This window comes from Triticum aestivum, chromosome 3A (genome assembly GCF_018294505.1).
Source record: "Triticum aestivum cultivar Chinese Spring chromosome 3A, IWGSC CS RefSeq v2.1, whole genome shotgun sequence".
NCBI lineage: Eukaryota > Viridiplantae > Streptophyta > Magnoliopsida > Poales > Poaceae > Triticum > Triticum aestivum.
This window is the reverse complement of record NC_057800.1, coordinates 557,619,018-557,634,328: the sequence shown is the minus strand read 5'-3', so window position 1 is coordinate 557,634,328 and position 15,311 is coordinate 557,619,018.

Sequence of the window (15,311 nt, the reverse complement as noted above, 5' to 3'; positions counted from 1 at the left end):
TTTCCCAGTTGACACTGTCACATGGGACCAGTTTCAGTAGGCTTTTCGTACTGCACATGTTTCAGCAGGAGCTATGGCCATGAAGAAGCGTGAGTTTCACAACTTGTGCCAAGGAGGAAGGACAGTTGGCCAGTATGTGGAGGAATTTAGTAAGTTAGCACGCTATGCCCCAGATGATGTCGCTACGGATGCAGCTAAGCAGGAGAAGTTTCTAGCAGGACTGAATGATGAGTTGAGCATGCAGTTGATGGTAGCCACCTTCAACAACTACCAGGAGTTGGTAGATCGTGCTCTTATGATTGAAGGGAAGCAACAGCAGATTGAGAATCGCAAGAGGAAGTATGGACAAGGAAAGTACACTTCAGGAGCTCAGCAGAAGCCACGTTTTACCCCTAGACCGGGAGGACATTTTCAGCATACCCATGGAGTAGGTAGCTCGCACAATCACAATGGTGCCAAGAAGGGTAATGGCAATGGAGGAAGGAACGACCAGAACCGCACCAACCCCTCAACCCCAGCCAAGAAGGACCTAAGCCAAGTCACTTGTTTTAAGTGTTCGAAGACAGGACATTATGCAAATGAATGTCCTGAATTGCAAAATGGAAATAGCAATGGAAGTTCTGGGAAGAAGCCGAACCCTTTCAACAGGGGACAAGTGAACCACGTTAGCGTGGAGGAGGTTGAAGCTCAGCCCGATGCAGTAATAGGTAAGTTTTTGGTTAAGTCATTTACTGCACTCGTTCTTTTTGATACTGGCGCATCGCATTCATACATCTCAAGGGGATTTGTGGATAAGTATAACCTATCAACCCAAGCCCTTAGGTCACCCATGTTAGTAACCACGCTCGGAGCAGAGTATGTGGCTAGTCTATGGTGTGATCGGTTACCATTAAGGATTGGTAACTATGTTTTTACCTCAGACCTAATAGTATTGGAATCTCAAGGATTAGATGTGATATTAGGCATGGATTGGTTATCAAAGTATGAAGGGAATATTGAATGTGCTAGTAAGTCAATTTTGCTTACCACACCAGAAGGGAGAAGGATCAAGTATGTATCCCGGCATGAGCCAAAGAGGACTCTAGTAAATTGCCTAACGGGAGTTGTGCAGGAGGAAGTACCAGTGGTAAGGGATTTCCCTGATGTATTTCCAGAGGAGTTGCCAGGCATGCCACCGGATAGAGATATTGAGTTTTTGATTGAGCTATTTCCAGGCACAGGGCCAATATCAAAGAGACCATATAGGATGCCAGCAAAGGATTTGGTGGAAATTAAGAAGCAGATTAAGGAGTTACTGGATAAGGGATATATTCGCCCAAGTTCTTCGCCTTGGGGATCGCCAGTACTTCTAGTGGAGAAGAAGGATGGATCATTAAGGATGGTTGTTGATTATCGAGGATTGAATGAAGTAACAATCAAGAACAAGTACCCACTACTAATGATCAACGATCTGCTTGATCGGTTGCAAGGAGCTAAGGTATTTTCCAAGATCAATCTGCGATTAGGATACCACCAGTTGAAGATTCGAGAACAAGATATTTCGAAGACAGCTTTTACTACCAGGTATGGGTTGTATGAGTATACCGTTATGTCATTTGGTCTGACTAACGCACCTGCCTATTTTATGAACATAATGAACAAAGTGTTTATGGAGTTTTTGGATAAGTTCGTCGTAGTGTTCATTGATGATATCCTGGTTTACTCGAAAAATGAAGAGGAGCATAAGGAGCATTTGCCTTTGGTACTTGGAAAGCTTAGAGAACATCAATTATATGCCAAGTTCAGCAAATGTGACTTTTGGTTGAAGGAAGTAGGATTCCTCGGACATGCTATATCTGGAGAAGGTATAACAGTAGATCCCACTAAAGTTGAAACCGTGACCAAGTGGGAAGCCCCAACAACAGTTGGAGGGATCCGAAGTTTTCTTGGACTCGCAGGATACTACCGGAGATTTATTGAGAATTTCTGAAAGATTTTGAAGCCTATGACGGAGTTATTAAAGAAAGATACCAAGTTCATATGGACAGAGGAGTGTGAGGCTAGTTTCCAGGAGTTGAAGAAACGTTTGGTTACCTCACCAGTGTTGATTTTGCCAGACCAGACCAAAGATTATGAGGTGTATTGCGACACTTCATGTCGAGGACTTGGAGCAGTGCTTATGCAGGAAGGGAGAGTTGTTTCATATGCCTCAAGACAACTGAAGCCTCATGAGTTAAATTATGCCACGCATGATTTGGAGTTTGCAGCAGTAGTGCATGCTTTGAAGACATGGAGACATTTACTCATTGGAAACCATTGTGAGGTGTACACGGATCATAAGAGTTTGAAGTACATTTTCACACAAAAGGAATTAAATCTCAGACAAAGGAGATGGTTGGAGCTTATCAAGGATTATGATATGAAATTGCATTATCACCCTGGAAAGGCTAATGTAGTAGCTGACTCATTAAGTCGCAAGAGACATGTCAATACATTAATGACGGGAGGAATACCAAGGGAGTTAGCCGAAAATCTTCGTGAACTATGTTTGGAAATAGTTCCGAGAGGTTATGTAGCAGCATTGGAGATTCAGTCAACTTTGATGGATAGAATCAGAGAAGCTCAGAAAGCTGACAAAGAGATTGCCGCTAAGGAGAAACTGAGCAAAGGAAAAGCTAAAGGATTTCGTGAGAATGAGCACGACACCCTATGGTTTGAAGACCGTGTTTACGTGCCCAATGACCCGGAGATCAGGAAGTTGATTTTGCAAGAGGCACACAATTCACCGTACTCGATTCACCCAGGAAATACCAAGATGTATTTGGATTTGAAGGATATTTTCTGGTGGACCAGAATGAAGAAGGATATTGCGGAGTATGTAGCAGTTTGTGATGTATGCCAGCGAGTAAAGGCAGAGCATCAGAGGCCAGTAGGATTGTTACAATCATTGCCGATACCCGAATGGAAGTGGGATAAGCTAGGCATGGATTTTATCACGGGATTGCCCAGGACTCATTCAGGCTATGACTCGATTTGGGTTGTAGTTGATCGATTGATGAAAGTAGCTCATTTCATCCCAGTAAAGACCACTTATACCAGTGCTAAGTTGGCAAAGATATACATGACCAGGATCGTATGTCTGCATGGAGTTCCAAGGAGTATCGTATCAGATAGAGGAACCCAGTTTACCTCAAAGTTCTGGAAACAGTTGCACAAAACTTTGGGAACCAGGCTAGAATTCAGTACAGCTTTTCATCCACAGATAGATGGACAAACCAAGAGAGTCAATCAGATTTTGGAGGATATGCTGAGAGCTTGTGCGCTAGATTACGGATCTAGTTGTGATGATAATTTGCCATATGCAAAGTTCTCTTACAACAATAGTTACCAAACCAGTTTGAAGATGGCCCCTTCCGAAGCCTTGTACGGAAGGAGGTGCAGGACACCGTTGTCATGGGACGAAGTTGGAGACCGCCAGTTGTTTGGTCCTGACTTGATTAAAGAGTCTGAACAGAAGGTGAAGCTGATTTGCTATAGGCTCAAGGTAGCCCAGTCCAGACAGAAAAGTTATGCAGATTCTAAAGGCAAGGAGACAGTTTACGAAGTCGGAGACAGAGCTTATCTTCGAGTATCTCCACTTCGAGGAACAAAGCATTTTGGAGTTAAAGGGAACTTAGCACCACGATTTGTAGGACCATATCGAGTTTTGGAGCGTATGGGAGAAGTGGCCTACAAGTTGGAATTGCCCGAAGGATTGTCAGGAGTTCATGATGTATTCCACGTTTCACAGTTGAAGAGATGTCACGCGGAGATGGCTGATATACCGTTGAGAGACACAGTGCCTTTGGAAACTATTTAGTTGGATAATGATTTGATCTACGAGGAGAAACCAATTAAGATCCTCGAGTTTGCCAGTCGAGTCACTCGTAGCAAGGTTATCAAGTTTTGCAAAGTTCAGTGGAGCCACCACACGGAGGATGAAGCCACTTGGGAGCGAGAGGAAGATTTGCTCAAAGACCACCCTCACCTATTTTCTAGCCAACCCAAATCTCGAGGGCGAGATTCATCTTAAGGGGGGTAGGTTTGTAACATCCCAAAATTTCAATTTGGAATGTTATACATTAGATCATTGCATATCATATTTTATTTTGCATTTTGGTTGATCCTAGAAATTCTACGCAACTCAATGACCCACGGAGAGAGTTGGGGATTTTGTTATTTTCATATTTGAGTTCTCTCAAATTTTGAGAATAGGATCATTTGATTTTATTTATTTTATCATCAATTATTTCTATTACAAAAATATGAGAGAGGGAATAAAATGACTTTCCCAAAATAAAGAAATATTAAGGATTTAATAATAAAATCAAATAAGATTTTATTTCAGAGTTTTTCGGTGTTTTATTTGAATTTAGGAAAAAAGTGCATTTTTCAAAATTGCATTTAGGGCCCAAATAAATGTTCACCTTGTGCGGCTTGATTTTAGAAGCCCGTGAAAATTTATTTCGGAATTTTTGGAGTCCGTTTAGTATTTATTTTTATTTTTCTTCCAAGCAGAATAAAAAAAATGAACCGACTTCGGGCCGTACCCGAGCTGGACACCGCCCGGGGGCAGCCTTTAAATAGCGCCGCCCCGAGCCGCCCCAGCCCATCAGCCCCGCCTCGATCCGCCGCGCCGCTGGAGCCGCCGCCGCCGCCGACGATCCCGCCGCCTGAGGTTCGTCGCACCTCGTTTTCCGTGCCGAAAAAAATCGGCGTTCGTCGTTTTTCTTTTTCTCGGATTAAATCCGCGATTTTTCTGATCGCGATTCCTGATCCGATTTTCATTTTCGTATAACTTTTCGCTCGTTTATCGGAATCAGGCGATTCAAGCGCCTAGAGTTTCGTCTCGAAACCCTTTATCCGTTTAACCAACTTAAACAAGTTTTTGTTACTGTAAAATTTGCCCTAGATCCAGATTAGTAGAACGAAGTTGTTTTCTTTCGCCGTTTGACTTTCGTTGCTTCGTTCGATTTGATTCTTTTTGCCAACTAGAGTTCTTAAGTTGAACCTTCTGGTGAGATCTCTTATTTGAGTTTTACCTGTGCATTAGATGAGTACTTATTGTATGCTTGTTTGTTTTGTCTGTGATAGAATACCCGGAGTGCGCCGCCTATTACTTCGAATCCTTAGGTTTCGCGGATCATCAGCAAGGCAAGTAACACTTTGATCATACCTTTTCTACTACCCAGTTTTATTGCATTAGATCAATCCTCACACATTGCATGATTAGGATCTAATTAAATTGTGGGATGGGAAGTAGATGAGGTAGTACCTATTACCTGTTATTATCAAACCTTTGGGAGTTACTTCTACGTTTGCTTATTATGCCATGCTATGCTAGTAGACGTGGATTGGGTGAGTGATATCCATGACAGATGTGAGATTGTTAATTAATGGTTTATCTAAGGTGGCAACTTAAATACACATCTGGGTGGATTGAGGCACCTGGGTATTCCAGGACTTGCCTGTTTTTTTGGACCGCCACCCAGGCTCAAAGGGATCATGAGACTATTCATACTAGAAACTTCCGTGTGCAGTCACAAGCTATTATGGGCTCTAGCATAGTTGACTAAGTCGTGCGAACTCTTACAGTGGTAGACTAGCAGATGTAGGGGATGTAGGTGGTACGATCTACCCGATCGTAAGGTGCTAGCGCTTCTGAAAGACTATGTCTCGGTCATCCGTCTTCTCAAACACCATGTAGTGCGAGAAACCAAACGGAGGCGATCGAGTCTTGTGGGGAAAAGTGCGCAAACCTCTGCAGAGTGTAATAAACTAATCATGGTTAGATGTGTCCCCGATTATGGACATCTTGAGTATCTAGTACCTGGATTTTCATGTGAATCTCAACATGTTACTCTAAATTAATTTTGTTGGGTTATGTTTAATGATGATGCTTAATTGGGATTGAGAATGCTGTCAACCATTCTCAATGTTTAACAACCACCATGATAGTAATTAAATTTTATTCCTTTGAAGTAGGGAAAAATTGGCTTTACGCAAAACTGTAACCATAGAGCTTTCCACCAGCCAAGTATGCATGTAGTATAGCTATTTCATTCCATTACTCTCTTTGTATTACCTTGCCAGCATATTCCATGTGCTGCAACGTTAATGTTGCAGACTTTTCAGACGACGATTAAGGAGTTTTTAGGTCGTGGTTCTATACTCAGTGATGCCGTTGGAGTTGATGGACTCACTTATCTTCCAAGCCTTCCGCTGTTATCGTTATTAGATGGCCTTAAGCCATACTTATTGTAATAAGTTCTCTTTCGAGGCACTCGATGTAATAAGTGTGTGATTGCTACGCTGTTATAAATCCTCCGAGTACTGTGTGGTGTCAGCATTACTGATCCAGGGATGACACCGGAGCACAGAGATGAGACCGTTCGAGGTCTGGTCGCTACACGGGGGCTTAGATCCAGTCCAGAACTCGCCTAAGTACGAAACACATCTCAATCCTCAAGGACGACGAGGGGCAGGTCGACTGCCACCTTCTCCTGGGGAGTTTCGCCACAAATACAATGCGTGATTCATCCCGCTCTATAGTAACGAAGTGCGGGTCGACTGCCACCTTCTCCTGGAGAGCTTCGCCACAAATACAATGTGCGCTCCGTCCCGCTCTGCAGTAACGGGGTGTGGGTCGACCGCCGCCTTCCCCTGGGGAGCTTCGCCACAAATACAAGACATGGGTCGACTGCTTCCCTCTCCTTCGGAGCTGCGCTACGAATACAAAAGTTGTCTCGAATGAAGAATGGGTTCACTCAGCAGGAGATTCATAAAGATATTCAACGGTAAACCAAGTTCAGGTAAATTCTAAAGGTTCCAGATCACAGATCGAAGTACTCGGGCATGCAGCCCGAAAAAGTTTAATGGTTACAAAAACCACTCAGCATTTCGAGGCAAATTTAAGGTGGGACATAAGAGTTTGTTCACTCCGCGGGAGGAGGGCTGGCAGGCTCGACGAACTCATCTAGGTTGACACCGTCGGCTATCCGAGTGGCTGCAGCGATGAAAGTCTCCATAAAGGTTCGGAAGTCATGCTTCTGGGTGTTGGCGACCTTGATTGCTGCCAGTTTGTCCTGTTGCACCTCCTTGCAGTGGACACGAACCAAAGACAGAGCCACTTCAGCGCCACACCGAGCAGCAGACTTCTTCCACTCCTGCACTCGGTCTGGGATTTCATTAAGTCGAGTCATCAGGGACTCAAGATCATTTTGGAGCACAACCTCTGGCCAAAGTGCCGGGTCAATCCGTGACATGGCGACCTTCAGTCGAGCCAAGTAGTCCACGACACTGTTGATGCGTGATTCCAGACGGAGCAGATTCATGGCAGTTTCATCTTTCACGGGAGAGTTGATTGGATCCAAACCTGGTTCGATCCGCCCAGTCTCCTCTTCGAAGTTCTAGCAAAACTCTGCATTCACGATCCAAGGATAAGTCAATTTTCATACACTGAGTCGACACAAAAAAAATCAGTCGGAATAGAATGTGCACCTTCAAGCTTGATGAACAACTTCTTGGCAAGACTTCTCAGATAGCTCTCCAGATCATCCCTCTTGCGAGCAATGCCTTCCATTTTCTCGCCCTAGACGAGATTCGCCTTCTTCCAGCGTGAGCACTCCTTGTTGGAGTCATTCAGAGCGGTCTTCAGCCTGGTATTCTCTTCTTCTAACTGGCCGACCGAAGCCAGCTTCTGTTCGGCCAGAGCGGTCTTGTCGTCAGCCTCCTTACGAGCAGCAGCCAAATCCTAATCCTTCTTCGCCAGAGCTTCTCTCAGTTTTTCTGCAAAGAAATGATGATTGATTCAGAAATAGCAGAAGGGTACTCAAGCCTAAAACTGACCAGTCGACGAACTTGTCTTACCAACGGCGCCGTCTCTGACCTTTTGCAGCTCTGTCCTGGCCAGCTCCAAGTCAAGGTTCAGTTGAATCTGATGCTTCTCCAAGTCAGCAAAGCAAGCTCCAAGATCACAAGATTTCTGAAATCAAAGGGGAGAAGTTATTTTTACAGCAAAAAACAACAAAGACAATAAATACTAAGACTACGGTCGACTGCTCGCAGTCCACCATAGTCTCGGGGACTACACCCAGTGGGTGCACTTTGCGTTACCCCACCAGTTCTGATCCCACTCAACCGGCCCGCCGAAGTCGAGTCCAAAAAAAGAGGCAGATAGAGAGAAAGTAGAACTCAGACTACAGTCGACTGCCAGCAGTCCACCGTAGTCTCGGGGACTACACCCAGTGGGTGCACTTAGCGTGCCCCCACCAGTTCTGATCCCACTCAACCAGACCGAGTGGAAGAGACAAACTACCAGTTTGGTTTATACATTTGGCAAAATACAAAGACTACAGTCGACTGCCAGCAGTCCATCGTAGTCTCGGGGACTACACCTAGTGGGTGCACTCAGCGTGCCCCCACTAGTCCAAAAATTCAATCGACGCACCCAGTGGGTGTACATATGCAAAGATTTTCGGAAAGAATCTTCAGGTAGCATATCCTAACAGAACAAGCGGTGACCAACTAACCTAAACATTGCTCTGGAGAGCCGAGCTGGCATCATAGGCGGCTTGGCTGGCGTCCCGCACCGTCTTCATCTTCTCCATCATAATGCCCGCCTGGCGTATGGCTTCCCTAGCAGCATTCACCTCGTCCTCTGGGACATGATGGGTCGCAAAAACTGAAGGCGGGTCGACAGAGGCCCGAGCAATCGACGAAGAAGGCAAGGCACTCGACAGTGGCTCGACAAAGGTAACAGAACCCCGATTGACGTCGCCAGTGTCCTGAACGACTGGTTCCGCCCTCGGCGTCGACTGTAGCGCATCACTTACGGGAGCTCGCCTATTCTTCCTCGTCAAAGGCCTCTCGGGCTCTTCATCATCATTAGGGAGGTCAATAATGTTGGGAGCTGTGCAAAGTTCAATTGCCAAAATCACGTCAACCAATGATGCACATTGCAGTTGAATCGACCGAATAAAGATAGTATGGCAGAAATCATACCCGGATTAGAAGTGACCGCATCCTCCATCACCTCATCATCATCCCTGTAAGCTGAGGTCCCGGAAGTGGCAGCGCTGACAATTCCAAAGTTCGTCCAGTTAAAACAAGAAAAACAAACAGTGCAGAGCGCCGAGTGAATACAAAGAGAGACACTCACGCGGAGGCGACGGGGATATCAATCTTGATCTTCGGCAACGCCTTCCAAGTCCTCGGCTCTGCAACTTTGGGGTTCTTTGGCGCCTTCTCAATTGGGGTTTGTGAAGAAATCCGAGGACACTTCGAAGACTGACCAGCCTGAGCAGTTGCCTTGTCGCGGGCACTCGGCTATTCTTGGTCAAGCTTGGATCGCCTCTCCCTGCGAGGGGGCGACTCGACTTCTTCTCCATCACTTGAGTCGTCGCTTCCTCCATCCCCTTCACCATCGGAAGTCCACTTGCCACTGTCGCCGCCACTCGCCTCGCCTTCCAGAACTTGCTCTTGCTCCCCGTTGGGCATTGAATACATTTCAATAATGGCCTGAAAGAAAGCAAGGGGAGCAAAGTCAGTTGACGCAATATAGGCAGCTGCGCGAGTGAATTCAGATTACAAGCAAAAAACTCGGAATCAGACCTGCTCTGGTGCATGAGACTGGTCGAATGGGGGAACTCTCTTGGCTCCCCTGGGGTTGTCCTTGTTCCCGGTAATGCCCGACAGCCACTTCTCCAATGTGTCGTCGTCGACCACCTCCGGATGGATCCGAGTGGAGTCTTCAAGACCCGAATACATCCACATCGGATGGTCTCGAGCTTGAAGAGGCTGGATGCGCCGCTGAAGGAAGACCTCCAAGAGATCCATACCAGTGACCCCGTCACAAATAAGCTGGAACACTCGATCGACCAACACCTTCATGTGCGCCTTCTCCTCTGGGAGCACTTTCAAAGGGGAGGGTTTCTCCACTCGGTCCATGGTAAAGGGAGGGAGGCCAGTCGATTGCCCTGGCGTCGACTGGTCTTTACAGTAAAACCAGGTTGACTGCCATCCGCGAACTGAGTCAGGAAGAATCATGGCCAGAAAGGAGCTTTTCCCTCTCATTTGGATGCCAAGGCCCCCACACATCTGGATCACTTGGGTCCTCTCGTCACTCGGATTAGCCTTTTTTACTGTCTGGGAGCGACAAGTGAAAATATGCTTGAAAAGACCCCAATGAGGCCGGCAACCCAGGAAATTCTCACACAAAGAAATGAAAGTGGAAAGATAAACGATTGAGTTGGGGGTAAAATGGTGGAGTTGTGCCCCAAAGAAGTTCAGGAACCCTCGAAAGAAAGGGTGAGGAGGCAAGGAAAATCCACAGTCGACATGGGTGGCAAGAAGGACACGCTCACCCTCCCAAGGTTGCGACTCAGATTCCTTCCCCGGAAGCCGTGCCGAGTCGTAGGGGATCAGCCCCCCTTCGGCCAGGTCGTCGAGGTCTTCTTGGGTAATTCTCGAGTGGATCCAGTCGCCCTGGATCCAGCCCTTCGGCAGGCCAGTCCGCGAGGAAGATCCGCCCCGGCTGGTCGCCTTCCCCTTCGACCTCGCCGTCGCCTTCTTTGCCCGCTCCAGAGCCGCCGTCTTCTCCTTCCCCATTGTCACCGGCGAGACGCATACGGAGCGGTGATGCTGGGGCGAGAACGAGCGCACCGGAGGGGCGTGAAGAGGGGATGAGGAAATGGGAACACACTGTTCGGGAGACTCCGGCCCAACGCCTTATATGAGGCCGCTTCCGAGTGGCTGACGGGTAGGCCCAGGTGGCTATGTCAAATCCCGTAACGATCGCGCGCGTGATACATAGCGAAAAAGGAGGCGCGGGGATCGAGGCAGCTCCGCTCTATCCCATCCGATTACTGCGGCCTCCCCCATCCCGCGCGCTTCCCAAAATTTGGATCCCACGAAATCTGCGGGCAGCAACCAACTTGTCAGACCAAAGATCTCCTCCGCACCGTCACTCGGAGCCTTACAAGTAAAGAAATTCACTCGACGAAGAATTAAGAATGGATCAAGGCGACTGAAAAGGAAGTTGCTGTCATCACCCAAGTCCGTTGATCCGAAACAAGATATGCTCACGGCATGAAAAACGAGTCGGAGAAGTTCTCAACTCCTTCCCCACTCAAACCTCGATCCATTCGGGGGCTAATGATGAAGGAATGTACCTAGGGTAGGGTCATGGACCTGTCCTAATTGCCATACCCAAGGACATCTCTAGAAGAAATCACCTTTCAATCGACTTGGAGGTGTTCCACTCGACAGACTCGAAGACACTCGACCAAGAAGCAATCACTCGACCAAGATCCAACCACTCGACGGCCAGGAGACCTAAAGTCACTCCGCACGCTAACGGACGGTCATTAAATAGCTTTTATGATCATCATAGCACTTTGTTACTAGCATTACTAGTAACGCCCCGCCTTAATTTACATTGAACCCTTTGTAACATGGGTTGGTCGGGGTCCTGGCGCACTCTATATAAGCCACCCCTCTCCTCCGAGACAAGGGTTCGCACCTCTATAATTCATACTCACATAATCCAGTCAACCGCCTCCGGGCTCCAAGACGTAGGGCTATTACTTCCTCCAAGAAGGGCCTGAACTCGTAAACCTTGCGTGCTTACAACTTCTCCATAGCTAAGATCTTGCCTCTCCATACTTACCCCCCTACACTATTGTCAGACTTAGAACCACGACAGGGACGCTCCTCGATTCTTCCAAACTGTTCTTCATCTTCGGTTGTCGGTCTTGAAAACTGGTTCAACAAATCTTCTCATCTTCGATCTTGAGGATCGCCGAAATGCATTCGATGAGTTTACACGTCGGGTATCCGAGGAGCCCCTTTAAGTTTCCGGCCTTTATCAATGCCTTGTTATTTTTATGCCACACCTCAGGTTTGAAGTTGTTCCCGGGAGGTAGTGTCCTCTTGCGTCCGAGCTCTAACGCCGGACTGCATTCGAGGTATCTTTTGCAGCCGAGCACCAATGTCGGACTGCTTCCGAGCTCCAACGCCGAAATGTATCCGAGCTCCAACGCCGGACTGTGTCCAAGCTACAACGTCGGACTATATCCAAGATGTCATAGATCATCTTGGTCCAAAAAAGCTGAAGGAGTTTAGCCGAGCTTAATGTTGGAAATGCCCTCTATGGAGCCAGCCACTAGCGCCCGAGCTTTATGTTGGACTGTTTCCGAGGTGGTGCACCACCCAGACTGTGGGCCAATTTTTTGTCAGTATTTTTGATTGGTGCCATTTATTCTCTACCGAGATATATAGCCAGTAGCCCTCAAGGTGTGTATTGTTCTAAAACCTGAGATGCACCTGAAGGATGACGTAAGACCGCTGATCCCAGTAGCCGCTGAGACTCAGGTTGATTTGCAAAATCGGCCTGAGGATCAAGTCCTAGGTCGGCAAGATACTTCGGGACACAAAAAGCGGCATGCTCAGTCCTTGAGACTCAGGTTGGGTGCGGCCGACCAACCTGAGGATCAAAATCTCCTCGGAAACTGTATTACACTTAAAATTTTCTGCATTGGATAGGCAATGCAGTAGCCCCTGAGACACTGATCGGGTGGCAACACCAGATCAGGGGATCGATGTGCCCCTTTAATATTTGTAAATAATAAGCCCGAAGTCCAGTAGCCCCCGAGCCTTAATGCGGGCACGGGTGGCCGAATTAAGGATCAATATCTATAGTAAAATCACAAATTGTGTGTAATGACTCTATGTATCCAAGTACTTTACGTCATTAATGCTCGGATCTGCATTGTACAAAACTTTGTTGACCGACCATCGGCTTCCACCTCCTCGGCCAGTAGCCGAGGAGTGTTTGTCCTACTCTATAAAGCCTTTATGAGGGCAAAGATTTACGACAAACAAGGCAATCTGGCCATACGGCTTTATAAACAAAGGTACGCAGAGAGATATTTAGAAACATTACAACCGAGCACTTTTCCAGCCCTCTCAGGCTATTAGTATCTCAACCGTCGGATCAGCACTTCTAGGCGTTTTTGGCCGTTGGATGCACCTTCCACCCCGCTCGGAGCCCTAAACGGACTGGGGCCGATGCTCCCGCAACAAAATCAGCGATCTGCTGTTGTTTGGGCCTGCCGGGCCGATGCTCCCACTACATGCATGAGCAGTCCTCCCCTCGCCCCCACTCCTTGACGGCATGACCTCTTGTCTCTCGTCTCTCGTCTGGGATTCAGTTGCGTAGCCACCGCCGAAATCCCCATCCCCATCCGTGGAAGGATGCCTCTTCTTCGCCCAGCCGCCTCCATCCTCCTTCTCACGTTTTTACCCTCAATATGCAACAGGAAGAATCCCCTCCCCGCACCCTCCACTCCACCCGATCCCTCCAGGTGCGCCGCTGCTGTGGTCGTATCCGCAGAGAGAAATAGAGAGAGGTGTGGTGAAAATGTCAACGACAGGCCAAACGGATCGCCAAGCACATCATGCGGAGTGGAGCTACTCAGATCGCTGCCCTTCTAGACCGAGCCTCCAAATCTCACACGAAAAAAGGAGATCATGGCGAAGGAGGCGGCCGGAGTCACTTCCTCCATCCGTCCTCTACAGGTCTGTGTATCTCTCCTACTTCTGTGCATCCTCTGTCACCGACCAACCCAGTCTCATTCCAATCCCTCGTGTGCGAGTGATCGCCTGATGCGAAGCGACACGAAGCCATGCGTGCTTCACCGATCGATGCGGGGCGAGGCGATGTAGGGCTTCACCGATCGATGCATGGCAAGGCGATGTAGGCGGCCGATGCGGGGAAGGAGAGGGGTTTGGAAGCGCTGTCGTGGCGCGCTGGTTGAACTCGCAAGGGCTACTATGTGGTTGCAGCGGACACCTCTCGGGGAAAACCTAGGCTAGGCACCGACTTCACCGTTCTGGTCCTTCGGACCCGATCTGAATCTCTTCCTACTTGTCAAGTAGGTCGTCAGCCACATGTGCGTTGCCATCCAAGTTCCAAGATGGCCTCTGCCCTGCTGCACTTACTACACGTTGGTCATCCTTGCCTACAAGTACATCTCAAGATGGCTGCCGCCCTGCTGCACTTGCTCCACGTTGGTAGTCGCTTGCCTGCAGGTACAGTTCTCCTTCCCCCTTATGCCATATGCCTAGGCCATAGGGGAATGCCATGCTTCAGACGACGAAAACACGAGAATCATCCCAAAAGAAATGGCTGTAGACACTCTCATGCAGCTTGCTAGGTCTTAGAATATCTGCTTTACGCGAGAGCTTTGACATGATACAAGGCTCCTGACAATTATCACTGATACACTCGATTGAATCATGTGAGTTCCATTGTATCTATTTAATCATTTTTTCTACTTGTTCAAGATATTCCAAACAAACTCAAATTTCTCTTAATTCTTTTATGTACAGTTTGATCGTTTTCTGAAGTGTAAAATTTATGTTGGTGATACTTTTTTAATTTGTTCTTTCTCTTTTACAAAATTGAGCATAAAGAAAAGAATATGATTTTTTGTTTGCTTTAACAATGAAAGGTACGTACTTGGAAAATACTTCAATTCTGTCACAGGAGTTGATGCTCAAGTTTCTTATGCATTTAAATCTGAGGGGAAACCACATGCAGAAAAATTCAAGAATCAGTTGTATAACCAGGTTTACCAACATCTATGTGTTTCTCTTATTTATTTTATGCATTCATTACTATTTTTAATTTCTCTCTTCATCTCTTGAAATTAGTACGGTAACCAATCCACTTTCTGATTTGCTGTGCAGCAACTATACTAGAAGCTGGGATGTACAACGAGGATGGTTACATGCCTCTTTTAAGTTATCCAGTGTTACATTAATTCTTTTCTTTGTACTAATTTGGTAAAAAAAGTGGATTCCATCTTTGAAAAATGATGTTAGTGAGCATCTCAATTTAAATTTTTACATTCCAAAATACTCAAGTTTTTTACGTAAAATTTTATTTGGCTCGCATAATTCTTGAATGCCTTCCATGGGATGACAGGAATCTTGCTCATCTAGTAAAATAAAAGATTTCGAAAAAATTGGAAGGTGGGAAAACTTGGAATTTCTCGGAGGTATTGTGATGGCGGTGCCCATGTGGTTTGGGAAATTTTGCTTTCAGCTTGGATGAAGCTTTGTCATAAATGACGGCACATATAATCTTAAAGGTAAGAGGCTTTAGTTGCTTATAAGTAATAAGGTTTATACATCTTGCGGTGGATTCAACCTACAAACCTCATAAAGTGCTCCCCTAGTGTCCGACTAATCAAACCCTGAAAGCTTTCGCTGATGGTATTTAAAAAAAG